The sequence below is a fragment of the Physeter macrocephalus genome, chromosome 18, assembly GCF_002837175.3.
Source record: "Physeter macrocephalus isolate SW-GA chromosome 18, ASM283717v5, whole genome shotgun sequence".
NCBI classification, from domain to species: Eukaryota; Metazoa; Chordata; class Mammalia; order Artiodactyla; family Physeteridae; genus Physeter; species Physeter macrocephalus.
The window spans coordinates 56,577,517-56,604,530 of NC_041231.1; the positions used below are offsets into that span (position 1 = coordinate 56,577,517).

Below are 27,014 nucleotides of genomic sequence, written 5' to 3' on the forward strand. Positions count from 1 at the left end.
CCCGGACCGGGGCACGAACCCGTGTCCCCTGCATCGGCAGGCGGACTCTCAACCACTGCACCACCAGGGAAGCCCTCAACTGCTTTTTTTTTTTCCTGGTTTCTAGAAAAGAGGAGAGTAAGAAGACCCCATGGGGTTCAGCTCCATTCAGTGCCTTTGTAAATTGGTGTGATCAGACATGTCTGGTTCTTTCAGGTCAGCAATGAATAAAACCTTTCCTGTTATAGAGAATGGAGTTCCATTGGGGAGTTTGAACACATTTTCCTTTAATGGCTTAAATGAAGTGTGGCCTTTTTTCATGAAAGTTTCATATATTTGACCTATTAATTTTATTTTTTCTTCAGGAAATAAAAGATGACATTTTTTTAAACCTCCCTCCCACAAAAGAAAAGCATTGGATTTTTTGGCAAGGAAATACCTATGGGTGCTATGGAAATTGATGGGATTTGGAAATGAGAAAAATGTAGTCTCCCCCCCCTTTTTAAAAACTGTCAAAGTGAATTAAAAGAAATGAATGTTTTAATGGAACTAGATATGATTGAATGGCTTTCTTTCGAAAACTTTAGTATCAGGATGAAAAATTATGCTTTGAATGCTTTCCCTACTTTTTCTTAAAAATATGAACATTTCTTCTTGGAAACAATACTGGCATCTGTAACAGCATTTAATTAACAGCAGCCTCCATGAGTTATCAACGAAGGGTGGTTGAAAAAATCAAGTACAAATTATACAGGAAGGGCTGACTTAATAAATAAATGCTAAACCCCAAATTGTTTTGGTAGTATAAAAAAATGGAAGAAGAAAGAAAAGTAATTAAAACATGAGAAGCTGAACCAAAGGAGGAGTGAAATCTTGGAGAAACTCTGGAATGGACTTTTTTTTTGGCCGTGCTGCACGGCTTGTGGCATCTTAGTTCCTCAACCAGAGATTGGACCCGCGCCTTTGGCAGTAACGGACTTTTAAAGCCCAAGTTGAAATGCTCAGACGAGAGGAAGTTACATAAAGAAAGGACAGTTCTGGAGTTGAGAAAGGATGGTGGGGAGGAAATGCTTATAAAGGCATAAAGGGGAAACCAAAGATTTTTCTCACTGGAATTGTGACTTTACATAAAAAGTGAAAACACATCAGCTCCTGATTGTAGAATTCTGTTATCACTTCATTTATTTCGAGAACCCTTTGTTTAAATGCAGCATATTCCTTCTACCTTTCTAAGTATGAAAATAGACTCTTTCATAAGAGTATTTTTTCTTCTTTTAGTTCCCAAAGCAGTGTTTTCCAAGATGCTTTGCACCGAATGGTGTTTCAACAGGCTGTTCAAAGGAAATAAGGAATTTTGTGTTCAAATAAGTTTGAGAAGTATTGTGTTAAAAAAAGGTAAACAGGTTTATTTACTGCACAGTTTCTCAGAGTCTTTAATACAAAACATGCATGTTTGAATTTCTAAGATAAATGGGATGGATCTTTTAAATTCCTAAATAAATATTCAGTCTCTAGTTTCTTTTTGGTGCTCTGGTTTTGCTCTAGGAGACAATGTACCTAGGTAGAAAATTTCACCTCCCTGGACTCCTTTGCCACTAGCAGTGACCCAGTACTGGCCAATGAGACGTAAGTTAAGTCTCTGCAGGGTGGGGCTTCCAAGGAAAACTATTGCTTTCTCCATAAACAGGATCCAAGGAGGCTGGCACGCACCTTTGTCATTGTCCTTTCTAATTTCTCCTGCTTGAAGGAGCTGTAGTCAACTTGTACCAGGAGAACAAAAGCCACATGGTATAAGTAGCAAATCAAGAAGATTGAAGGAAGGAAGATGGAAGCAGTTCTTGATGGCTTTCTGAAGCTACTCCACCAGCCTTGGACTCTCCATCTGGGACTGATTGTCCTAGTTGAAAAATAAAGCCCTATTTCGTTAAACCATTGTAGTTGAATTTTTATTACATGTAGCTGAGTGCAATCCTGTCTCATACGAGGGTGATGTAGTAAACAGCCATTGAACTTATTTTAACCATAGAAACTTGTTTTGTTTTTGAAACATTGTGGAAGACCCTTTGGGAAATGCTGCCTTAAAGAAAGAGTGGGGGATAATTAGGAGTTTGGGATTAAAATATACATACTACTACATATAAAATAGGTAAACAACAAGGACCTACTGTATAGCCCAGGGAACTATATTCAATATCTTGTAATAACCTGTAATGGAAAATCTGAAAAAGAATAGATTTATATATATGTGTGTGTGTGTGTGTGTGTGTATGATCACTGTGCTATACACCTGAAACTAACATGACGTTGTAAATCAACTGTACTTACTTCAATTAAAAAAAAAAGGGAAAAAAGAATATAATACAAACACAAAGGTAGTCATATATATTTAGCCCTGTTTCTACAAGTATGAATTTTCTGATGTTCTTTGACTGTGGAATAAGTGTTCTGAATTTTGGTCTTTTTCTTCTATTCTCACCTCTTCCCCTCATACAAGAAGTTTTTGCTTCTTTAAAAAAACTTGATAACTTTTTTATGCCCCTTACCAAAGTACTTTACATAAGCCAGATTAAAAAAAAATTGAGATGGTTTTATTAGCCTATTCATGCCTTCTTTATATAGTAAAATTGTCCTAAAAATTTGTAGGTGAGTTGATTCAGATGTACATTTATTTCCATCATAATATCAGAGATGTTTCTTTTGAATTCTTTTATTCTTGACTCTGGTACCTACCCTCTTTCTGCCTTCTCCTTCACAAAATTAATGTTGTGTAAACCAACACCTGTATGTTCTAGGGAAGCTCTTCATGTGAGTGATTTTTGTAAAGAGGAAATCATTTGTGATTTGATTGAACACAGCATGATTGCTCTTCTTCTGTGAGTTGGGTTTTAATTTTTTTAATTTTTTATTTATTTTATTTTGGCTGCTTTGGGTCTTCGTTGCTGCGTGCGGGCTGTCTCTAGTTGCGGCGAGCGTCTTCTTTAAAATTAATGTTGTGTAAACCAACACCTGTATGTTCTAGGGAAGCTCTTCATGTGAGTGATTTTTGTAAAGAGGAAATCATTTGTGATTTGATTGAACACAGCATGATTGCTCTTCTTCTGTGAGTTGGGTTTTAATTTTTTTAATTTTTTATTTATTTTATTTTGGCTGCTTTGGGTCTTCGTTGCTGCGTGCGGGCTGTCTCTAGTTGCGGCGAGCGGGGGCTACTCTTCTTTGCGGTGCGTGGACTTCTCATTGCGGTGGCTTCTCTTGTTGTGGAGCACAGGCTCTAGGGCGCGCAGGCTTCAGTAGTTGTGGCGTGCGGGCTCAGTAAGTTGTGGCTTGCGGGCTCTAGAGTGCAGGCTTAGTAGCTCTGCGGCATGTGGGATCTTCCCGGACCAGGGCTTGAACCCATATCCCCTGCATTGGCAGGCAGATACTTAACCACTGCGCCACCAGGGATGTCCCTTTCCTAGGGTTTAAAAAAAAATAGTGTTAGGCTATATTCTCTGATAAAAGAATTTTCAAATCTGGTTTTTAAAAAAAGACATGTAGGGACTTCCTCATTCTACAGCTGAAGGGACTTACCTATGGCCTCAACGTTGAGCCAAATGGTGGCAGAACTGGGGTCATCACCCCTTGTGTCCAGCTCAGTCTGGTGACAGCCTGACAATAACACCATGGAAAGTTATAGTTCATTTCATTGATGTGGCCACAGTTTCCCCATTGGTAAAATTGGGTAACTTTTCGTTTGCCCAACTCACAGTAAAATCTTTAAACTGTTTTTTTTTCTTTTTTTAGTTTAGTTTATTGAAGTATAGTTGGTTTACAATGTTTTATTAGTTTCTGGTGTACAGCAAAGTGATTCAATTATACATATATATATTCTTTTTCATAGTCTTTTCCATTATGGTTTATTATGGGATATTGAATATAGTTCCCTATGCTATACAGTAGGACCTTGTTGTTTATACATTCTATATATAATAGTTTGCATAAACTATTTTGAGTTGTTTGGAATTGAATACTTTTTCTAGTGTACCATGTTTGTTGGGAAAGAAGGATATTTGGTTTCAAAAAAGTTTATATTTTTAAAAATCAGGTTTACATAGAATTCAGTCTTTTCACGTGTATAGTTTAGCGAGCTTTGACAGATGTATATGGTTTGTCTACCACAAATAAGAAAGAATATTCCCACCATCCTAAAAAGTTAGAGACGCTTATTTTCTTTGATTAATATGAAATAGTAATACTTTTGGTAGTAAAATTCCAATTACTTGTATGCAGATTACCCATAGCAATATTTTGTAAGTACAAGGTAGTTTTTCCTTTTCTCTCTCCTCCTTTCATTGCCAGTCTGTGTTTATTTAGGGAAGGCCAACTAATTTTTTTTCTTATTGAGGTATGATTGACATATAATACCATATTAGTTTCAGATGTACAACATAATCCAATATTTGTATATATTGTGCAATGATCACCACATTAAGTCAACATCTGTCCCCAACATCTGTCACCACCACCATTTGGCCACACTGTGCAGCTCGCGGGATCTTAGTTCCCAGACCAGGGATTGAACCCAGGCCCCTTGCAGTGGATGCATGGAGTCCTAACCACTGGACCACCAAGGAATTCCCCAAATACCTTTTCCTCATGTTGAGGCTTTTAGGGTCTACTCTTTAGCAACTTGCAAACCACATTTTCCTCATTAATTTGAGATGTCACTTCTATCATATTCTTATTTCTCACATGCATTTTGGATGGATTGGAGGACTGTCTGTTTTTCACTCATCTGACCCACTGCCCATACTGATTACACAGTTTTAATTGTTGTAGCTTTATGATATATCTGTTTGAATATTTTATAGGGCTGTTCTCTCTTTGTTACCTTTATTTTCAGAATTTTCTTTGTTATTCTCCCCTGCTGGTTTTCCCATGTGAATTTTGCAATGTGCTTATTCAGTGCTTCCCCCCCATCCCCCCCCAAAAGGTTTCCTAGTACTTTTATCAAAATCGTATTGGTTTATAGATTAACTTAGGAAGAATTAACATCTTGAGAATGTGAAATTTATCCCTAAGATGAAATATGTCTTGCTTTTATTTAAGTCTTTTTTAGTGGTAGCTTGGAGTGTTTTAAAGTTTTCTTCATATAAGTCTTGCACATATCTTGGTAAGTTTATTGCTGGATACTTTACTTTTTATTTCGTTGTTATCATGAATGCTTTTCTTCTATTATATTTTATAATGGTTATTTTTCTCTATATTAAAGCTACTTTATTTATTTGACTGTGTTGGGTCTTTGATGCTGCATGGGGGCTTTTTCTAGTTGCCACGAATGGCAGCCTACTCTTCGTTGCGGTGCGTGGGCTTCTCATTGCTGTGGCTTCTCTTGTTGTGGAGCACGTGCTCTAGGTGCGCAGGCTCCAGTAGTTGTGGCACGTGGGCCCTAGAGCGAGTGGGCTTCAGTAGTTGTGGTGCGTGGGCTCAGTAGTTGTGGCTCACAGGCTATAGAGCACAGGCTCAGTAGTTGTGGTGCACGAGCTTAGTTGCTCCATGGCATGTGGGATCTTCCCGGACTAGGGATTGAACCTGTGTCCCCTGCATTGGCAGGTGGATTCTTAACCACTGTGCCACCAGGGAAGTCCCTAAAGCTACTTTCTGTTAATTTTATTTCAGTAAACATTTTTCGTGTCTAATTACTTTGATTGGAATCTCCAGATTCATGTTAAAAAATACTGATGGGCTTCCCTGGTGGCGCAGTGGTTGAGAGCCTGCCTGCCGATGCAGGGGACACGGGTTTGTGCCCCGGTCTGGGAAGATCCCACATGCTGCGGAGTGAAAAAAAAAAAAAAAAAAATACTGATGATATATTACATTCTTACTTTGAACCCGACTAGAAATCTGTTAGGCATGATGCTTGCTTTCATGTTGAGACAGAGTTTATGATGTTAGAAAATACCTATCTCCATCTTTTTTGTTCTTCTAAGAAAGGATATTGAGCATTATCAGATGCCTTTTTAGTGCCCGTGGCAATGATGGATGACCTATCATCTAAAAGATTTCTTTTTAATCCTAATTTTATATGAAGGAGGTAAATGAGGTAGTTGAAGGTTGGATGTCTCTGTGATTCTATTGTACAACTCATCTCTCTTATCAAATGGTACCGGTATTTCATAAACACAGACCTGATAATAGATTGATTTTTGAATAGTAATTTTATATTTCTACCTTCTTCCGTCAACACCTGTTGGTACCTTCGAGTCAGACTTCTAGTCTAGATGGAGTTATATGGCTGTAAATGTGCATTCCGGGCATTCTTAGTTGTGCAAGTCTGGGGTAGATGCTAGGGCCTGTATCATCTGAATCAAGAGTAGGGTATTGGGGCATGGGAAGGGATGGCTCACACAATAATTATTGTCTGGCAGCATGCAGATAAACTTTTAAAAGTCACCTTGATGTATGAGTCATTACTGAAACTCAATTAGTGGGTTTTTTTTTTTTTTCCTCTAGGCAGGTTACGATAGATGCCAAATGGACAGGATGCTTTGCTTATGTGTTGCCTGTTTTAAAAAAATCAATACCTCTGAATCAAAGTTTTGTAAGGACCTAAGTGCTCATTTTCTGTAGTTTTAAATAACGTCTGCAAGTCTCAGTTATTTTTCTTAAAGGTATTTGTGCTTTCCGATAGAAGGTGATTGTTATAAATGTAACTAACCTGATCTCATCCCTTGGGGGTTTCATGACCTTATTTTACTGATTGTGGCTCGTATTTAATTTATTCTCCCTCTTTGTTCCTCATTTTGATCATGCAAACTAGCCTTTTGGGGCTTTTAAAACTTCTTACTCCTTACCTGTGTGTGGCTTCCTCCCTGTTCTTGAACAAAGGGCTAGGGGTTGGGGTGGATGAGAGAAACTCCAAGGCATGAACCTGCTTAGATGTGAGAATTCACAGGCACAAAGCTCTTTGCCCTGTATTAGTGGAAGAACTCTTTAACCTTCCATTCACTCAGCCTCTTACCCAGATAAGGTGTTTCTGTTTAATTACTTCATACAAGATTTCCAGAAGAGCTGAATTAGAAGAGGCTGCAGATGAAAGGCTGGGCAGGTATGCCGATTGCAGCAGGAATGATGGTTACAGCTTAGTGGGTGACCCTGGAATTAAAACAGGAGAAAACCAGCCGTAGGGGGCCGTTTCGTGAAGGGCAAGCCTTCTGTCCCTTTTCAGTAGGCTGAGAGGGTTATATTAGTACAGTATTAAAGTAGTTAAGGTGACCCTGGGCATCCAGGAGAAGCAAATTTGACATAGTTTGTTCTGCTTATGAAAGGAGAGAGGTATGCCGTGTGTTTTAGACTCAGTTCTTGGGAAAATTTACCGAGCTAGTATTGAAGAGTGCAGATTCCTGTTAATAAGGAAACATAAAAGATTTGTTGGTGGCCAAGTTTTTCTTTAGAAATTAATGTTATAAGATTATGTGGTTGAAAATATCCTCTAAATATTCTGGAGTTTCTGTTACATATAATAATGGCCTTGGTTCTGATGGTAGTTGAGGAAGTTTCAGATTCACCTTTTGTAAAGAATACAGTTTTAATCTACTTTGGATCCCAAGTGTCAGTGACTCAGGAAGTGTCCAGGATTTGCAGCTTATATTTCATCTTTGATTTTGTGTATGGTTGAGGAAGTTCCACGTGTATTATTATTTCTCTTGCTGCCTATGTTGTGTATCATTCCTATGCTGGTTGAATAACCTCTGCTTGAGAGTCATATTCAAAGCACTCTGCGTGACACCATGTATCCACACTGCCCTTCAAGCCAATTTGTGAATCCTTACAGTATGTCTGTGCATTTTTATTTGTCTTATATTACACTAACACCTTGAGTGCGTTGCCTTACTGAAGATGTTTATGGCATATGGGCTAAAAATTTTCATGTCTTTCTATTTCTGTCATCCAGAATTTGTAGTAACTTCATGAGGAAGTGAGCTGAAGTTTTAAGTTTATTCCAGGGTTTCAGAGCCTTAGCACTATTGGCATTTGGGGCCTGGATAATTCTTTGTTGTGGGAGCATGATGTGTGTTGTAGGATGTTTAGCAGCACCCCTCTACCCACTAGATGCCAGTAGTATCTCCCTTAGTTATGACAACCAAAAATGTTTCCAGACATTGCAAATATCCCCTGGAAGGCAAAAGTACCCCCAGTTGAGAACCACTGGTTTATGGTATACAAAGAATGGTTTTTGTTATTATAAGAAAATGAATAAACATTTGTTGAGGGCTAAAACTATAGAATAATTCCAGCATAAAGAAGAAACATTCTTCAAAGAAAAACACATAGGTGAATAAGTAAATATAACACTGTGTGATAAAGGCTATCATAGATATAAAGATAAGGGAGTGGTTACCTCTGCAAGAAAGAGGTCAGAGAACACAAAAAAGGGGCGAGGGGAGATATTTGACTTGGGCCATGAAGGATGAGTAGGAGTTGACCAGAATGAACTTGTAATGGCTTTCACAACAGAGAAGTCATCATGAATAAATGTTAAACGACTCTACGGTCTGCCTTGGGCTATGCTTCTTGTCCTAGCATAGGTATTAATAGCATTCCTTTTACTCTCAAAAATGCTCTAGTTTGAACAATACATGGTCACTCTGGTAAGGGCTTGGAGACCTGAAAGCACATGGCCAAATTATGTATTTGAAGTGTAGTGAATCCTCTAATGTTGTCAGAGTGTAGTTTGGGGGTGGAAAGAGATGTAGAGAATGCCTGGAGATGACGTTGGGACCAGATGTGGAGGGTCCTGGAGGGTCTTGTATGCCATATTACAAAGATTGGACTTGCTGCAGACATTCTAGGAACCATTTCAAAGCTTCCACATGAGGGAGTTTGTTAGGAAGACAGCCACAGGGAAGGTAAGCTTTCTGGGCCCTTGAGAAGTTTCGGTTTGATCCATATGGTGTGTGCATCTCCCAAACACTTCCCCTTAGAGAAAATAGTTCCCTGAGAAGTTTTTCTTGGCCAAGTTTTGCTTGCTTACATCCAGGTATTGTTACTGAGTCTAAGCTCATACTGTTCGCCACACGACAGGCCAGTAAATCGAGAGACAGGGTGTTGGGGCAAGGAATAGTGACTTTATTTGGAAAGCCAGCAGACCAACAAGAGGGTGGACTAGTGTCCCAAAGAACCATCTTACCCAAATTAGAATTCAGGCAGCTTTTGTACTGAAAGGGGAAGGGGTGTGGCTGGTTGTTACAACTTCTTGGTGCAGGAATCCTGCTATCCAGATAGGTCTGATCACAGTGTTCCTGTAAACCACCACCAAGATAAATGTTATTCTCTGCTCTGCAACTTCTTATCTCTGTGTGAATGGAAAAGCCTGGGAGGCAGAGCCTTGAGAAAGGGCTATCCCATATATTTCAGGCTGTACGCAACATTCTTTTACAAAAGGTGCAGAGCCAGCATGACTAAGTACAGACAACAGAACCCAAAGTTTAGAGCTAAAGGAATAGGTCCAATGTGGAGTCAGGTTTGTTCTTCTCTGTTACAGTACTGTTTACAATTGTGTGACTTTCAGCTGAGTTTCTTTAAGAAATAAGGAGACTTTCAGAGGATTCATGTAGATTTTCTTCCTGACTTATGAATGAAAAAAGTTTGGGTCTGTTCCTGAAATTTGAATGGATGGCAGCTATTTGAGAGAGAGAGAATGAATTATCTAATTCAGTAGTTGGCAGAGTACATCCTGTGTGTCAAATCTATCCTGCTGCTTGTTGTTATGTAAAGTTTTACTGGAACAGAGCCCCGGCCATTCATTATTATTGTCTATGGCCGTTGAGTGCTCCAAAGGCAGTGAGTAGTTGTCACAGATGCCCTACAGCCTGCAATGCCTGAAGTGAATAAGGTAACTTTTCTCATAAAATCACTAAATCACTCAGGTATTTTTCACATCTTCACTCTGGCAAAGATAATTTCCAAATGGACTAAATTATGCTGTTTTTAGTACATGTACTTGTTCCAAGTGAGGCTGTTTTCAGTCTTGCAGTAGAAACGGTGTTAGCCAGGATTTTACCTGAGAGAGCCATAGTGCTCTAGAACTTGGCTTTTCTGTCTTCCAGGAAGTCTTGAATGTACTCACTGGATCCGTTACTGGTCTCACGGGGACATGCTGATGGGCTGAGTGCGTGGTGGGGCTCACTCCATCCTGGGTGTCTGTGACACTGCTGCCCTGTTGGCTGTGGAGCGTGTCTGGCAGCTTTTTCCAACTCCAGAGTCAAAGCCATAAAGGACAAATATATTTCACACATTTTTTTTTTTTTTTAGAGAAAAGTGTTGTTTTACATGAATTTGTATGTTGGAGAATATTTTTAGCTTTTAAAAATACAGGAGGAAAAAGAGGTAGTGTTTGGTCGGCCTAGTGCATTTCCTCCTCATAATTTTCTGGTCTCCCCTCATTTTAATGGCCATGTTTGTTTGTTTATTGCCTTTCAGAGTGACTCTTGCATTCTGACTCGTGACAAGCTGCATACTGGTGTGGGTAGTAACAGGACCTTTGGCGAGACAGCCAGGGACAGCCAACTATTAGCCAGAGACAGTGTTAATTAACCGGAATTGGTGGCCTCCTGCCCCCTTTCCAAAATCAGACTGGATAGCTTGGCTTTTTATGGAATTTGGCTGCTTGCCTTCAAGGATTCTCCAATAAAAAGAGAATGGTTACCCTAGGAAACCAGTTCACATAAATGAAGAGTGCTTTTTAGTCCTTTATGGTCCTTGCCCCTGTTCTTTTTTTGTGAAGTGTTCACACAAGGGTTTCCTTCATCTCTCATTTGCTCCTTTAAAGCCCCAAGTGATTTTTATACCCTGTGAACCCTTGACATTAACTGCTTGAGATTTTTCTGGAAATTGTTGGTATCACTTAAAATAGCTTCTGTTCTGTGCTGTAGAAAGTTCTTGTTGCCAATTGCCGGTAGCTACATCTTTGAGTTAAAGGGGTTTGGCCCGATTTGGGTGCATTTGTGAGATGAAGAATTTCACCCCAAGGGAATTCCCTGGCAGTCCAGGGGTTAGGACTGCACTTTCACTGCCGAGGACACGGGTTCGATCCCTGGTTGGGGAGCTAAGATTCTGAGGCTTGCGCCAAAAATTTAACAAAACAAAACAAAAAAACCTTAAGCATTAAAAAAAAAAAGCATCCCATCCCAGCAAGATGGAGCCACACGTGAAGCCAGCTGGGCTGGGGACCAGGTCACTGTAACACTCTGAACACTGACACCCCAGATCCTTGGTCTGACTCTTCTCTTTCCTCCCACTTTTAAAAAATTAATAGACTTTTTAAAGAACAGTTTTGGGTTTACAGAAGAATTAAGCAGCTAGTACAGAGAGTTCCTGTATATTCCCCATGCCACCCACACAACGTCTCTGTAATTAACATCCTACATTAATGTGGTACATTTGTTACAATTAATGGACCAGTATTGACACTTTTTTTTTTTTTGGCCCTGCTGTGCAGCAGGCAGGATCTTAGTTGCCCAACCGGGGATCGAACACATGACCCCTGCAGTAGAAGCTTGGAGTCCTAACCACTGGACCGCCAGGGAAGTCCCCTAGACACCTTATTATTAACTAAAGTATATAGTTTGTTCCGATTTCTTTTTTTTTTTTTAACCTAATGTCCTTTTTTCTGCTCCAGAATCCCACCCTGGATACCACATTTCATTGAGCAGTCTTGTCTTGATTGTGACAGTTTCTTCGACTTTTTTTGTTTTTGACAACTTTGACAATTTCGAGCAGTGCCCGTCAGGTATATTGTAGGATGCCTCGTGTTGGAATTTGTTTGATGTTTTTCTCATGATTAGACTGCGGTGATGGGTTTGGGGAGGAAGAGCACAAAGATAAAGAGCCACTTTCATCCCATCATAACAAGGGTACATGTATCAACACGATTCATGACTGTTTGCTGGAAAGTAGTGATTGTCAGCTCTCTCCACTGTGAAGCTTCTCTTTCCCCCGCCCTTTTTCATAACTGTGCTCTTTGGAAGGAAGTCACTATGTGCAGCCCACACTTAAGCAGTGGAGAGTTATGCTCTACTTCCCTGGGGGAAGAGTATTTACATAATTTATTTAAAATTCTTGTGCATGGAAGATTTGTCTGTCTGCCTCCATTTAATCATTTATTCATATCAGTGTGGAATCATGGGTATTTACTTTTAACTTTGGGTTATGGTCCAATATTACTTTATTTTGTTGCTAAAATTGTTCCAACTTTGACCATTGGAAGTTCTTTCAGTTGGCTTCTTTGTCATTTTGACATGCCCCTATCCTTGTGGCCTTTTTATTTGTTTTTGAGCACTTCCTTCTTTCTGGCACTGCAAGACCCTCCAGGCTCCTCTTGTGTATTTCCTGCCCCAGTCCTAGCATCAGCCATTTTTCCAAGGAGCTCTGGTTCCTTTTATTGGAGAATGGTGTTAGAAACCAAGATCTGGGTGCTAGGTGTGCTTGTTGCTTATGGGGTGTCATTTCTCTTAGCACTTCTCAGCTGACAGAGGAAAAAAAAATATGTATGTGTACTAAGCTGCACATGTGTGTGCGCGCGCATGTGCGCGTGTGTGTATATATGTGTAAACTTCTGTATCTATACATGAGTTTAACTCATTTTTAACATTACTGATATCTCCAACTCTAATCCATTACCATATGGATCATTCTAGACTCCTCCTCTTGTTTATCTGTAAACCCCCAGTTCAACAGTGAGAAACTTGGATTTTACCTTCTGACATCCATTTACTTAATTGTTCAATTCCATTTTACATGTATAGTAGTATCAGAATTGTTAACTAATAGCCCTGTGGGAAACAACTTTATCAAGGAGAATAAGTGCTTAGGTGTAGTTTCTTTTGCCTTTAGTCTGACAAATTCCACTCATTTCCAGTTACTTAGGTCAGCACTTCTCCCCACTCCCTTCAGTGAGGTTGTTTCATACATTTGTAATACAGTTAGATTCTCTTGTCACAGTCTGGCTTCTTTCCTGAAATCCCCGACCTCCTAATTTCTTTCTTAATCTGCATACATCAGGGTTCACTGTTTGTGTTGTACATCCTATGGGTTTTGACAAATGCATGCCATGTCCACCATTATAGCATCATACAGAATACTTTCACCACCCTGAAATGCCCTATGCTCCACCTATTTATTTCTCCCCTTTCCCCCCCAGACCATTGACAACCACTGATCTGTTTGCTTTCTCTACAGTTTTACCTTTTCCTCCTTCCATTTAAAAAATTCTTTTTTTTTTTTCCGGTACGCGGGCCTCTCACTGTTGTGGCCTCTCCCGTTGCGGAGCACAGGCTCCGGACGCGCAGGCCCAGCGGCCATGGCTCACGAGCTTAGCCGCTCCGCGGCATGTGGGATCTTCCTGGACCGGGGCACGAACCTGTGTCCCCTGCATCAGCAGGCGGACTCTCAACCACTGCGCCACCAGGGAAGCCCTAAAAAATTCTTTACATGGGAATTCCCTGGCGGTCCAGTGGTTAGGACTCTGCACTTTCACTGCTGAGGGCCCGGGTTCAATCCTTGGTTGGGGAACTAAGATCCCACAAGCCACACAGCATGACCGAAACAAACAAACAAACAACCTCCCTCTTAACCTCCCTCTTTACGTTTGACTCTCTGAAGTAAGTTTCCACTGAGAATGACCAGCCATTCAGAGCTTATGGTCATTATACTGCTGCTCTGGGAGGTTCAGGAAGGTGGACCTCTCTTTGGAATAAAGGAGAGGATAATTATGATAGTGTGTTGGAGGGGAGGGGGAGGATAAATTAGGAGTTTGGGATTAACAGATACACACTACTATATATAAAATAGATAAACAACAAGGACCTACTGTATAGTACAGGGAACTCTACTGAATATTTTGTAATAACTTATAAAGAAAAAGAACCTGAAAAAGAATAGATAGATAGATAGATATAGATGTATGACTGAATCACTGTGCTGTACACCTGAAACATGGTAAATCAACTATACTTTAATTAAAAAAAAAAAGAAACCACCACCAAAAAAAAAAGAAAGTGTGTTTGTTCAGACTTTCTGCACAGCCTGGTTTGGGGGGCAGTGCTGCCCTGCCTGTGTCTACAGCCTTGTTTTCCCAGCTCAGGATAGGAATCCCCATTGGAGACACATTCCAGAAGCCATTCCTCCTTCTTTGTGGATTGCCTCCCATGAACACTTGTTTATTCCCCTCTCTTAGACATTTTAAATTGCAGAGATGGGTAATCAAGGTGGGTTCTTGCTGGAACTCTACAAGGTGCCCCCTCAGGAGCTGGAACAGTTATGTTCATCTCTGGAGAAACAGAGATTAGAATCAGAGAGAGGGGACACTTCCTCTCTATTATCTGGATTTCCAGTCTTTGCTCCCAGGGCCTTCCTAAGGCCTGGCCACCTCCCTTGGCTTCTATGAGATGCGTTGAGCCCCCTTTGTAAGTCACCCCTGGGTTTGCTGAAGCAAGTTCAAATTAGTTTCTGTTATTTGCAGTGAAGGAACCCTACTGAAGTGATCTGTGTTTCAGTTCGGTCTTTTCCTCTGCCAGGTGCCATTCTGAATGTGTTTGATGTGTCAGACTTACATTGATACTAAACTGTTATAAAAGCCCTAGTGGAAATCTGTGTAGAGGCAAAGGAGGGGATGGTTGAGGCTCTCTGTGGGCAGCAGGACAGAGCTCAGGACAGAGGTGGGTCTGTCAGGTGGGCAGGGCAGGGCATTCCACGTAGAAGGTGCAGTCTGAGCGGAGGCCTGGAGTTAGGGAGTGGAGTCATCTCAGGAGTTGCAATAGATTTATCGAAATCTAAATATTACAGTAAAAGAGATAGCTTTAACAACAAATATTTAGTCCGTGTATTTCTTTTTTTTTTTTTTTTTTCCGTGTATTTCTTAATGGGAGTTGAGGCTTACAATAAAAACATGTATTAAACAAGCACAGTAAGTCAGAAAGACAAATACCATATGATGTCACTTATATGTGGAATCTAAAATATGACACAGGGGGAACTTCTCTGACAGTCCAGTGGTAAAGAATCCGTCTTCCAATGCAGGGGACGTGGGCTTGATCCCTGGTCGGGAAACTAAGATCTCACATGCCACGGGGCAACGAAGCCCGTGTACCGCAACTACCAACCTTGAGCGCCTCAACTAGAGAGCCCGTGTGCCACAAACTACAGAGTCCATGTGCTCTGGAGCCTGCGCGCCACAACTAGAGAAGAGAAAACCTGCACACCACAACTACAGAGAAGCCCGCATGCTGCAATGAAGAGCCTGTGTGCTGCAACGAAAGATCCCATGTGCCTCAATGAAGATCCCGCGTGCTGCAACTAAGACCCAATGCAGCCCCCCCCCAAAAAAAAAAGATAAAAAAAACAAAAAATAAAACTTAAAAATAAATAAATAAATAAATATGACACAGGAATTTCCCTGGTGGTCCAGTGGTTAACAGTCTGCTTTCCAATTTAGGGGATGCAGGTTCGATCCCTGGTGGGGGAACTAAGAGAGCCTTCAGGCTCTGGAGCCTGTGTGCCACAACTAGAGCGCCTGTGCGCTGCAACTACTGAGCCCACACACTGGAGCCCACGTGCCACAACTAGAAAAGCCTGCGTGCTGTAATGAAGAGCCTGTGCACCTCAACGAAGACCCAGCGCAGCCAAAAATAAATAAATAAAAATAAAAACAAACAAAATATGACACAAATGAACCTATCTATGAAACAGAAACAGACTCACAGACATAGAGAACAGATTTGTAGTTGCCAAGAGGGAGGGGGTTGGGAGAGGGTTGGATTGGAAGTTTGGGATTAGAGGATGCAAACTAGTATATATAGGGTGGATAAACAACAAGGTCCTACTGTATAGCATAGGGAACTATATTCGATATCCTGTGATAAACCATAATAGAAAAGATTTTGAAAAAGAATTTTAAAATATTTATTAAACAGAAGAGTTAAAATTAAGATGGAAACGGAGAGCTAGGTGGCCATTTTTAGGGAAGGGCCAGCTGGTTGAATCAACCCAATTGGGTTCTTCAGCAGGAACAGGAAAACCCACTGATCTTGGTTTGGCTAATTGGAAAGAAGAAGGGAGATTAACAGGTGCCTGAGAAGTAATTAATCACAGATTTGTAAAGCTTTTATGTTGGGGCAGTGGGGGGAGGGAAGGTGATTGTGAAAGTGTCCACTTCAGTCTTTTAAGGGTATTGAGTGGAACAAACATTTACATTTTTATTGTGCTGATTAACATGATCTGTGGTGAGTGGTGGACTCTGGGAAATGGGAGTCAGGTTTGTTCTTCTCTGTTACAGTACTGTTTACAATTGTGTGACTTTCAGCTGAGTTTCTTTAAGAAATAAGGAGACTTTCAGAGGATTCATGTAGATTTTCTTCCTGACTTATGAATGAAAAAAGTTTGGGTCTGTTCCTGAAATTTGAATGGATGGCAGCTATTTGAGAGAGAGAGAATGAATTATCTAATTCAGTAGTTGGCAGAGTACATCCTGTGTGTCAAATCTATCCTGCTGCTTGTTGTTATGTAAAGTTTTACTGGAACAGAGCCCCGGCCATTCATTATTATTGTCTATGGCCGTTGAGTGCTCCAAAGGCAGTGAGTAGTTGTCACAGATGCCCTACAGCCTGCAATGCCTGAAGTGAATAAGGTAACTTTTCTCATAAAATCACTAAATCACTCAGGTATTTTTCACATCTTCACTCTGGCAAAGATAATTTCCAAATGGACTAAATTATGCTGTTTTTAGTACATGTACTTGTTCCAAGTGAGGCTGTTTTCAGTCTTGCAGTAGAAACGGTGTTAGCCAGGATTTTACCTGAGAGAGCCATAGTGCTCTAGAACTTGGCTTTTCTGTCTTCCAGGAAGTCTTGAATGTACTCACTGGATCCGTTACTGGTCTCACGGGGACATGCTGATGGGCTGAGTGCGTGGTGGGGCTCACTCCATCCTGGGTGTCTGTGACACTGCTGCCCTGTTGGCTGTGGAGCGTGTCTGGCAGCTTTTTCCAACTCCAGAGTCAAAGCCATAAAGGACAAATATATTTCACACATTTTTTTTTTTTTTTAGAGAAAAGTGTTGTTTTACATGAATTTGTATGTTGGAGAATATTTTTAGCTTTTAAAAATACAGGAGGAAAAAGAGGTAGTGTTTGGTCGGCCTAGTGCATTTCCTCCTCATAATTTTCTGGTCTCCCCTCATTTTAATGGCCATGTTTGTTTGTTTATTGCCTTTCAGAGTGACTCTTGCATTCTGACTCGTGACAAGCTGCATACTGGTGTGGGTAGTAACAGGACCTTTGGCGAGACAGCCAGGGACAGCCAACTATTAGCCAGAGACAGTGTTAATTAACCGGAATTGGTGGCCTCCTGCCCCCTTTCCAAAATCAGACTGGATAGCTTGGCTTTTTATGGAATTTGGCTGCTTGCCTTCAAGGATTCTCCAATAAAAAGAGAATGGTTACCCTAGGAAACCAGTTCACATAAATGAAGAGTGCTTTTTAGTCCTTTATGGTCCTTGCCCCTGTTCTTTTTTTGTGAAGTGTTCACACAAGGGTTTCCTTCATCTCTCATTTGCTCCTTTAAAGCCCCAAGTGATTTTTATACCCTGTGAACCCTTGACATTAACTGCTTGAGATTTTTCTGGAAATTGTTGGTATCACTTAAAATAGCTTCTGTTCTGTGCTGTAGAAAGTTCTTGTTGCCAATTGCCGGTAGCTACATCTTTGAGTTAAAGGGGTTTGGCCCGATTTGGGTGCATTTGTGAGATGAAGAATTTCACCCCAAGGGAATTCCCTGGCAGTCCAGGGGTTAGGACTGCACTTTCACTGCCGAGGACACGGGTTCGATCCCTGGTTGGGGAGCTAAGATTCTGAGGCTTGCGCCAAAAATTTAACAAAACAAAACAAAAAAACCTTAAGCATTAAAAAAAAAAAAGCATCCCATCCCAGCAAGATGGAGCCACACGTGAAGCCAGCTGGGCTGGGGACCAGGTCACTGTAACACTCTGAACACTGACACCCCAGATCCTTGGTCTGACTCTTCTCTTTCCTCCCACTTTTAAAAAATTAATAGACTTTTTAAAGAACAGTTTTGGGTTTACAGAAGAATTAAGCAGCTAGTACAGAGAGTTCCTGTATATTCCCCATGCCACCCACACAACGTCTCTGTAATTAACATCCTACATTAATGTGGTACATTTGTTACAATTAATGGACCAGTATTGACACTTTTTTTTTTTTTGGCCCTGCTGTGCAGCAGGCAGGATCTTAGTTGCCCAACCGGGGATCGAACACATGACCCCTGCAGTAGAAGCTTGGAGTCCTAACCACTGGACCGCCAGGGAAGTCCCCTAGACACCTTATTATTAACTAAAGTATATAGTTTGTTCCGATTTCTTTTTTTTTTTTTAACCTAATGTCCTTTTTTCTGCTCCAGAATCCCACCCTGGATACCACATTTCATTGAGCAGTCTTGTCTTGATTGTGACAGTTTCTTCGACTTTTTTTGTTTTTGACAACTTTGACAATTTCGAGCAGTGCCCGTCAGGTATATTGTAGGATGCCTCGTGTTGGAATTTGTTTGATGTTTTTCTCATGATTAGACTGCGGTGATGGGTTTGGGGAGGAAGAGCACAAAGATAAAGAGCCACTTTCATCCCATCATAACAAGGGTACATGTATCAACACGATTCATGACTGTTTGCTGGAAAGTAGTGATTGTCAGCTCTCTCCACTGTGAAGCTTCTCTTTCCCCCGCCCTTTTTCATAACTGTGCTCTTTGGAAGGAAGTCACTATGTGCAGCCCACACTTAAGCAGTGGAGAGTTATGCTCTACTTCCCTGGGGGAAGAGTATTTACATAATTTATTTAAAATTCTTGTGCATGGAAGATTTGTCTGTCTGCCTCCATTTAATCATTTATTCATATCAGTGTGGAATCATGGGTATTTACTTTTAACTTTGGGTTATGGTCCAATATTACTTTATTTTGTTGCTAAAATTGTTCCAACTTTGACCATTGGAAGTTCTTTCAGTTGGCTTCTTTGTCATTTTGACATGCCCCTATCCTTGTGGCCTTTTTATTTGTTTTTGAGCACTTCCTTCTTTCTGGCACTGCAAGACCCTCCAGGCTCCTCTTGTGTATTTCCTGCCCCAGTCCTAGCATCAGCCATTTTTCCAAGGAGCTCTGGTTCCTTTTATTGGAGAATGGTGTTAGAAACCAAGATCTGGGTGCTAGGTGTGCTTGTTGCTTATGGGGTGTCATTTCTCTTAGCACTTCTCAGCTGACAGAGGAAAAAAAAATATGTATGTGTACTAAGCTGCACATGTGTGTGCGCGCGCATGTGCGCGTGTGTGTATATATGTGTAAACTTCTGTATCTATACATGAGTTTAACTCATTTTTAACATTACTGATATCTCCAACTCTAATCCATTACCATATGGATCATTCTAGACTCCTCCTCTTGTTTATCTGTAAACCCCCAGTTCAACAGTGAGAAACTTGGATTTTACCTTCTGACATCCATTTACTTAATTGTTCAATTCCATTTTACATGTATAGTAGTATCAGAATTGTTAACTAATAGCCCTGTGGGAAACAACTTTATCAAGGAGAATAAGTGCTTAGGTGTAGTTTCTTTTGCCTTTAGTCTGACAAATTCCACTCATTTCCAGTTACTTAGGTCAGCACTTCTCCCCACTCCCTTCAGTGAGGTTGTTTCATACATTTGTAATACAGTTAGATTCTCTTGTCACAGTCTGGCTTCTTTCCTGAAATCCCCGACCTCCTAATTTCTTTCTTAATCTGCATACATCAGGGTTCACTGTTTGTGTTGTACATCCTATGGGTTTTGACAAATGCATGCCATGTCCACCATTATAGCATCATACAGAATACTTTCACCACCCTGAAATGCCCTATGCTCCACCTATTTATTTCTCCCCTTTCCCCCCCAGACCATTGACAACCACTGATCTGTTTGCTTTCTCTACAGTTTTACCTTTTCCTCCTTCCATTTAAAAAATTCTTTTTTTTTTTTCCGGTACGCGGGCCTCTCACTGTTGTGGCCTCTCCCGTTGCGGAGCACAGGCTCCGGACGCGCAGGCCCAGCGGCCATGGCTCACGAGCTTAGCCGCTCCGCGGCATGTGGGATCTTCCTGGACCGGGGCACGAACCTGTGTCCCCTGCATCAGCAGGCGGACTCTCAACCACTGCGCCACCAGGGAAGCCCTAAAAAATTCTTTACATGGGAATTCCCTGGCGGTCCAGTGGTTAGGACTCTGCACTTTCACTGCTGAGGGCCCGGGTTCAATCCTTGGTTGGGGAACTAAGATCCCACAAGCCACACAGCATGACCGAAACAAACAAACAAACAACCTCCCTCTTTACGTTTGACTCTCTGAAGTAAGTTTCCACTGAGAATGACCAGCCATTCAGAGCTTATGGTCATTATACTGCTGCTCTGGGAGGTTCAGGAAGGTGGACCTCTCTTTGGAATAAAGGAGAGGATAATTATGATAGTGTGTTGGAGGGGAGGGGGAGGATAAATTAGGAGTTTGGGATTAACAGATACACACTACTATATATAAAATAGATAAACAACAAGGACCTGCTGTATAGTACAGGGAACTCTACTGAATATTTTGTAATAACTTATAAGGAAAAAGAACCTGAAAAAGAATAGATAGATAGATAGATATAGATGTATGACTGAATCACTGTGCTGTACACCTGAAACATGGTAAATCAACTATACTTTAATTAAAAAAAAAAAGAAACCACCACCAAAAAAAAAAGAAAGTGTGTTTGTTCAGACTTTCTGCACAGCCTGGTTTGGGGGGCAGTGCTGCCCTGCCTGTGTCTACAGCCTTGTTTTCCCAGCTCAGGATAGGAATCCCCATTGGAGACACATTCCAGAAGCCATTCCTCCTTCTTTGTGGATTGCCTCCCATGAACACTTGTTTATTCCCCTCTCTTAGACATTTTAAATTGCAGAGATGGGTAATCAAGGTGGGTTCTTGCTGGAACTCTACAAGGTGCCCCCTCAGGAGCTGGAACAGTTATGTTCATCTCTGGAGAAACAGAGATTAGAATCAGAGAGAGGGGACACTTCCTCTCTATTATCTGGATTTCCAGTCTTTGCTCCCAGGGCCTTCCTAAGGCCTGGCCACCTCCCTTGGCTTCTATGAGATGCGTTGAGCCCCCTTTGTAAGTCACCCCTGGGTTTGCTGAAGCAAGTTCAAATTAGTTTCTGTTATTTGCAGTGAAGGAACCCTACTGAAGTGATCTGTGTTTCAGTTCGGTCTTTTCCTCTGCCAGGTGCCATTCTGAATGTGTTTGATGTGTCAGACTTACATTGATACTAAACTGTTATAAAAGCCCTAGTGGAAATCTGTGTAGAGGCAAAGGAGGGGATGGTTGAGGCTCTCTGTGGGCAGCAGGACAGAGCTCAGGACAGAGGTGGGTCTGTCAGGTGGGCAGGGCAGGGCATTCCACGTAGAAGGTGCAGTCTGAGCGGAGGCCTGGAGTTAGGGAGTGGAGTCATCTCAGGAGTTGCAATAGATTTATCGAAATCTAAATATTACAGTAAAAGAGATAGCTTTAACAACAAATATTTAGTCCGTGTATTTCTTTTTTTTTTTTTTTTTTCCGTGTATTTCCTAATGGGAGTTGAGGCTTACAATAAAAACATGTATTAAACAAGCACAGTAAGTCAGAAAGACAAATACCATATGATGTCACTTATATGTGGAATCTAAAATATGACACAGGGGGAACTTCTCTGACAGTCCAGTGGTAAAGAATCCGTCTTCCAATGCAGGGGACGTGGGCTTGATCCCTGGTCGGGAAACTAAGATCTCACATGCCACGGGGCAACGAAGCCCGTGTGCCGCAACTACCAACCTTGAGCGCCTCAACTAGAGAGCCCGTGTGCCACAAACTACAGAGTCCACGTGCTCTGGAGCCTGCGCGCCACAACTAGAGAAGAGAAAACCTGCACACCACAACTACAGAGAAGCCCGCATGCTGCAATGAAGAGCCTGTGTGCTGCAACAAAAGATCCCACGTGCCTCAATGAAGATCCCGCGTGCTGCAACTAAGACCCAATGCAGCCCCCCCACAAAAAAAAAAGATAAAAAAAACAAAAAATAAAACTTAAAAATAAATAAATAAATAAATATGACACAGGAATTTCCCTGGTGGTCCAGTGGTTAACAGTCTGCTTTCCAATTTAGGGGATGCAGGTTCGATCCCTGGTGGGGGAACTAAGAGAGCCTTCAGGCTCTGGAGCCTGTGTGCCACAACTAGAGCGCCTGTGCGCTGCAACTACTGAGCCCACACACTGGAGCCCACGCGCCACAACTAGAAAAGCCTGCGTGCTGTAATGAAGAGCCTGTGCACCTCAACGAAGACCCAGCGCAGCCAAAAATAAATAAATAAAAATAAAAACAAACAAAATATGACACAAATGAACCTATCTATGAAACAGAAACAGACTCACAGACATAGAGAACAGATTTGTAGTTGCCAAGAGGGAGGGGGTTGGGAGAGGGTTGGATTGGAAGTTTGGGATTAGAGGATGCAAACTAGTATATATAGGGTGGATAAACAACAAGGTCCTACTGTATAGCATAGGGAACTATATTCGATATCCTGTGATAAACCATAATAGAAAAGATTTTGAAAAAGAATTTTAAAATATTTATTAAACAGAAGAGTTAAAATTAAGATGGAAACGGAGAGCTAGGTGGCCATTTTTAGGGAAGGGCCAGCTGGTTGAATCAACCCAATTGGGTTCTTCAGCAGGAACAGGAAAACCCACTGATCTTGGTTTGGCTAATTGGAAAGAGGAAGGGAGATTAACAGGTGCCTGAGAAGTAATTAATCACAGATTTGTAAAGCTTTTATGTTGGGGCAGTGGGGGGAGGGAAGGTGATTGTGAAAGTGTCCACTTCAGTCTTTTAAGGGTATTGAGTGGAACAAACATTTACATTTTTATTGTGCTGATTAACATGATCTGTGGTGAGTGGTGGACTCTGGGAAATGATCATTTTAGGGGATGGTGGTAAAAAAATTGACTGAGTCAATTTAGAGGGAGGTCGGTTTCTTTTTTATTTTAATTAATTAATTTATTTCTGGCTGTGTTGGGTCTTCGTTGTTGTGCGCGGGCTTTCTCTAGTTGTGGCGAGCGGGAGCTACTCTTCGTTGTGGTGCCCGGGCTTCTCATTGCGGTGGCTTTAGGGGATGCAGGTTCGATCCCTGGTGGGGGAACTAAGAGAGCCTTCAGGCTCTGGAGCCTGTGTGCCACAACTAGAGCGCCTGTGCGCTGCAACTACTGAGCCCACACACTGGAGCCCACGCGCCACAACTAGAAAAGCCTGCGTGCTGTAATGAAGAGCCTGTGCACCTCAACGAAGACCCAGCGCAGCCAAAAATAAATAAATAAAAATAAAAACAAACAAAATATGACACAAATGAACCTATCTATGAAACAGAAACAGACTCACAGACATAGAGAACAGATTTGTAGTTGCCAAGAGGGAGGGGGTTGGGAGAGGGTTGGATTGGAAGTTTGGGATTAGAGGATGCAAACTAGTATATATAGGGTGGATAAACAACAAGGTCCTACTGTATAGCATAGGGAACTATATTCGATATCCTGTGATAAACCATAATAGAAAAGATTTTGAAAAAGAATTTTAAAATATTTATTAAACAGAAGAGTTAAAATTAAGATGGAAACGGAGAGCTAGGTGGCCATTTTTAGGGAAGGGCCAGCTGGTTGAATCAACCCAATTGGGTTCTTCAGCAGGAACAGGAAAACCCACTGATCTTGGTTTGGCTAATTGGAAAGAAGAAGGGAGATTAACAGGTGCCTGAGAAGTAATTAATCACAGATTTGTAAAGCTTTTATGTTGGGGCAGTGGGGGGAGGGAAGGTGATTGTGAAAGTGTCCACTTCAGTCTTTTAAGGGTATTGAGTGGAACAAACATTTACATTTTTATTGTGCTGATTAACATGATCTGTGGTGAGTGGTGGACTCTGGGAAATGATCATTTTAGGGGATGGTGGTAAAAAAATTGACTGAGTCAATTTAGAGGGAGGTCGGTTTCTTTTTTATTTTAATTAATTAATTTATTTCTGGCTGTGTTGGGTCTTCGTTGTTGTGCGCGGGCTTTCTCTAGTTGTGGCGAGCGGGAGCTACTCTTCGTTGTGGTGCCCGGGCTTCTCATTGCGGTGGCTTCTCTTGTTGCGGAGCACGGGCTCCAGGCACGCGGGCTCAGTAGTTGTGGCTCGTGGGCTCTAGAGCACAGGCTTAGTGGTTGTGGCGCATGGGTTCAGTTGCTCCGTGGCACGTGGGATCTTCCCCGATCAGGGCTCAAACTCATGTCCCCTGCATTGGCAGGCGGATTCTCAACCACTGCCTCACCAGGGAAGCCCCGGGAGGTTGGTTTCTCAAGAAAGTGTAGGATATATCACTTCTGCTCTGCTCACGAGAACAGAGGCATCATAATGTCTGTAGGAGACCTCTTGTCACACTTGACCCCTCTGATTTTAGAGGCAGGGGGCTGGCCACTCACTCTAAAACCTGCCAGATGCATCCAACCAGGAAGAAAAACCAAGAAGGAACATTTTATGGTCACTCTAAAATTGAGGAAATATGTTTTTGCATGTTGACTAACTTTGAAACGTTCTAGAATGTAGGCCCTCTGAGTAGAACTGAGTATCTATCAGTGTGTGTTTTAGACTTTTTGATAGAATTTGAACCATGGCATTGAGAGTAAATACTTACTGTGCATTAATTATTGACTTACTAGAGACAGTGCTGGATCCATGGTAAGGAGATTTTTTTCCAGCTTAATGAGATGTAACTGACAGACATGTAATGTTGTATAAGTTTCAGGTGTAAGAAATGATGATTTGATACACTTATATATTGCAAAATAATTACCACAATAAGGTTAGTCAACACATCGATCACTTCACATAATTACTGTGTGTGTGTGTGTGTGTGTGTGTGTGTGTGTTTGTGTGTGAACAGTTAAGATTTGCTCTCAGCAACTTTCAAGTATGTGATACAGTATTGTTAACTATAGTCGCCATGCTGTACATTAGATCCTCAGAACTTATTCATCTTATAACTGGAAGTTTGTACTTGAGGTATAAACTTGTACTTGTGGGATTTGACCAGCATTCCACATTCTTCCACACCCTAGCCCTTGGCTACCACCAATCTACTCTCTGTTTCTATGAGTTTGGCTTTTTTAGTTTCCAAATAAATGAGACCATGTAGATTTGTCTTTGTCTGACTTACTTCACTTAGCATAATGCCCTAAAGGTCCCTCTGTGCTGAGGGGATGCTTCATGGTGGGTCACCAGAGAATTTGAGGACAGGAGTTTAGAAAGGAGAGGGTGTGGTTGGAAAAACTGCAGAGCAGGGCAAGTCTTATTCATGATAATTTTTACCCTGTTCTCATTCAACAACAATTTATTAAATGCTGTGTTGAAAACACTGTGTTGGGTGCAGGTGTGCATACAGTAGAAAACACAACAGACACTTCCCTGAATACAGGAAGCGTAGATTCTAGTGCAGCGCTGTCCAATAGAATCTTCTGCAATGATGGAAATGACCCATAGGTATGCTGTTCAGTACGGTAGCCTGTAACCATGCTGTGAGTATTGAGGAACTTTAAATTTTATTTAATTTTAATCAATTTGAGTTTAAATAGCCACATGTGAGTACTGGCCACTTAGATAGCATAATGGGTCAAGTAGATTCTAGTAATCTTCCTATTTCAACTGCCTCATTCTAGGAAACTAGAAAAATTTAGTTTTTGTCTTTTCTTCTGTTGATGTGGTGTATCACATTGATTGATTTGCGTACGTTCAACCACCCTTCTGAACTTGAGATGAATCCAACTTGGTCGTGGTATATGGTCTTTTTTATGTGTTGTTGGATTCAGTTTGCTAATATTTTGTTGAGAATTTTTGCATCTATATTCATCAAAGATATTGGCCTGTAATTTTCTTTTTTGGTGGTGTCTTTGTCTGGTTTTGGTATAGAAAAATTTGATACTAAGGACTAGAGTCCCAGGCTCAAATAATCCCACATATGGGGAAATGAGAATCCCATCTTGGATATATTTTTGCTATGAAATTTCCCAGAGCAAGTTCCATGGAACACTAGTCCCATGAGATATATTGCCCCCCACCAAAAAAACTTACTATGGTTTGTAAGTTTGGAAAACACTGCCTGCTGGATCCCCTTGTAGGGCTGCACAACAAACACAAGCATATTTATAGACTCTGATAAGTCATACAGTAGAGAAACGGATGCTTGGTTCAGTTTCGCTTTAGCTGAGTTTTTCAAACATAGCTGATGATAGCACCTTTTTATTCACTGACACCTAGCAACACATAAAACACTTTGGCAACTGAGCTTGGTTTAGGACTGGCTAAAAAACAAAAGGAAGAAATGGCTGTAGTTTTGTCATAGACTGAATGTGTCCCCTTTCCTCGCTCCCGCAATTCATATGTTGAAGCCTAATTCCAATGTGATGGTATTAAAAGGTGGAGCCTTTGATAGGGTTATTAGGTCATGAGGGTAGAGCCCTCCTGAATGGGATAAGTGCTCTTGTATAGAGACCTCGGACAGCTCCCTCGCCCCTTCTACCTTGGCAGGACTCAGCAAAAAGCTGTCTGTGAACCAGGATGTGGGCTCTCACCAGACACTGAATCTGCTGCACCTTGACTTTGGACTCCCGGCCTCCAGAACTGTGAGAGATAAATGTCTGTTGTTTATAAGCCACCCAGTCTGTGGTATTCTGTTATAGCAGGCTGAACGGAATAAGAGAAGTCTCTGCTTCATCCTTTTTTTTTTTTTTTTTTTTTTTTCCTTTTTGCGGTACGTGGGCCTCTCACTGCTGTGGCCTCTCCCATTGCGGAGCACAGCCTCCGGACGCGCAGGCTCAGCGGCCATGGCTCACGGGCCCAGCTGCTCCGCGGCATGTGGGATCTTCCTG

General features: G+C 41.5%; 1 protein-coding gene across 6 annotated transcripts in view; it reads left to right on the forward strand.

Moving 5' to 3' along the window:
* OSBPL10 (oxysterol binding protein like 10) overlaps window positions 1-27,014 on the forward strand; it is a 439,127-nt gene that overhangs the window by 144,231 nt on the left and 267,882 nt on the right. The window lies entirely within an intron of this gene.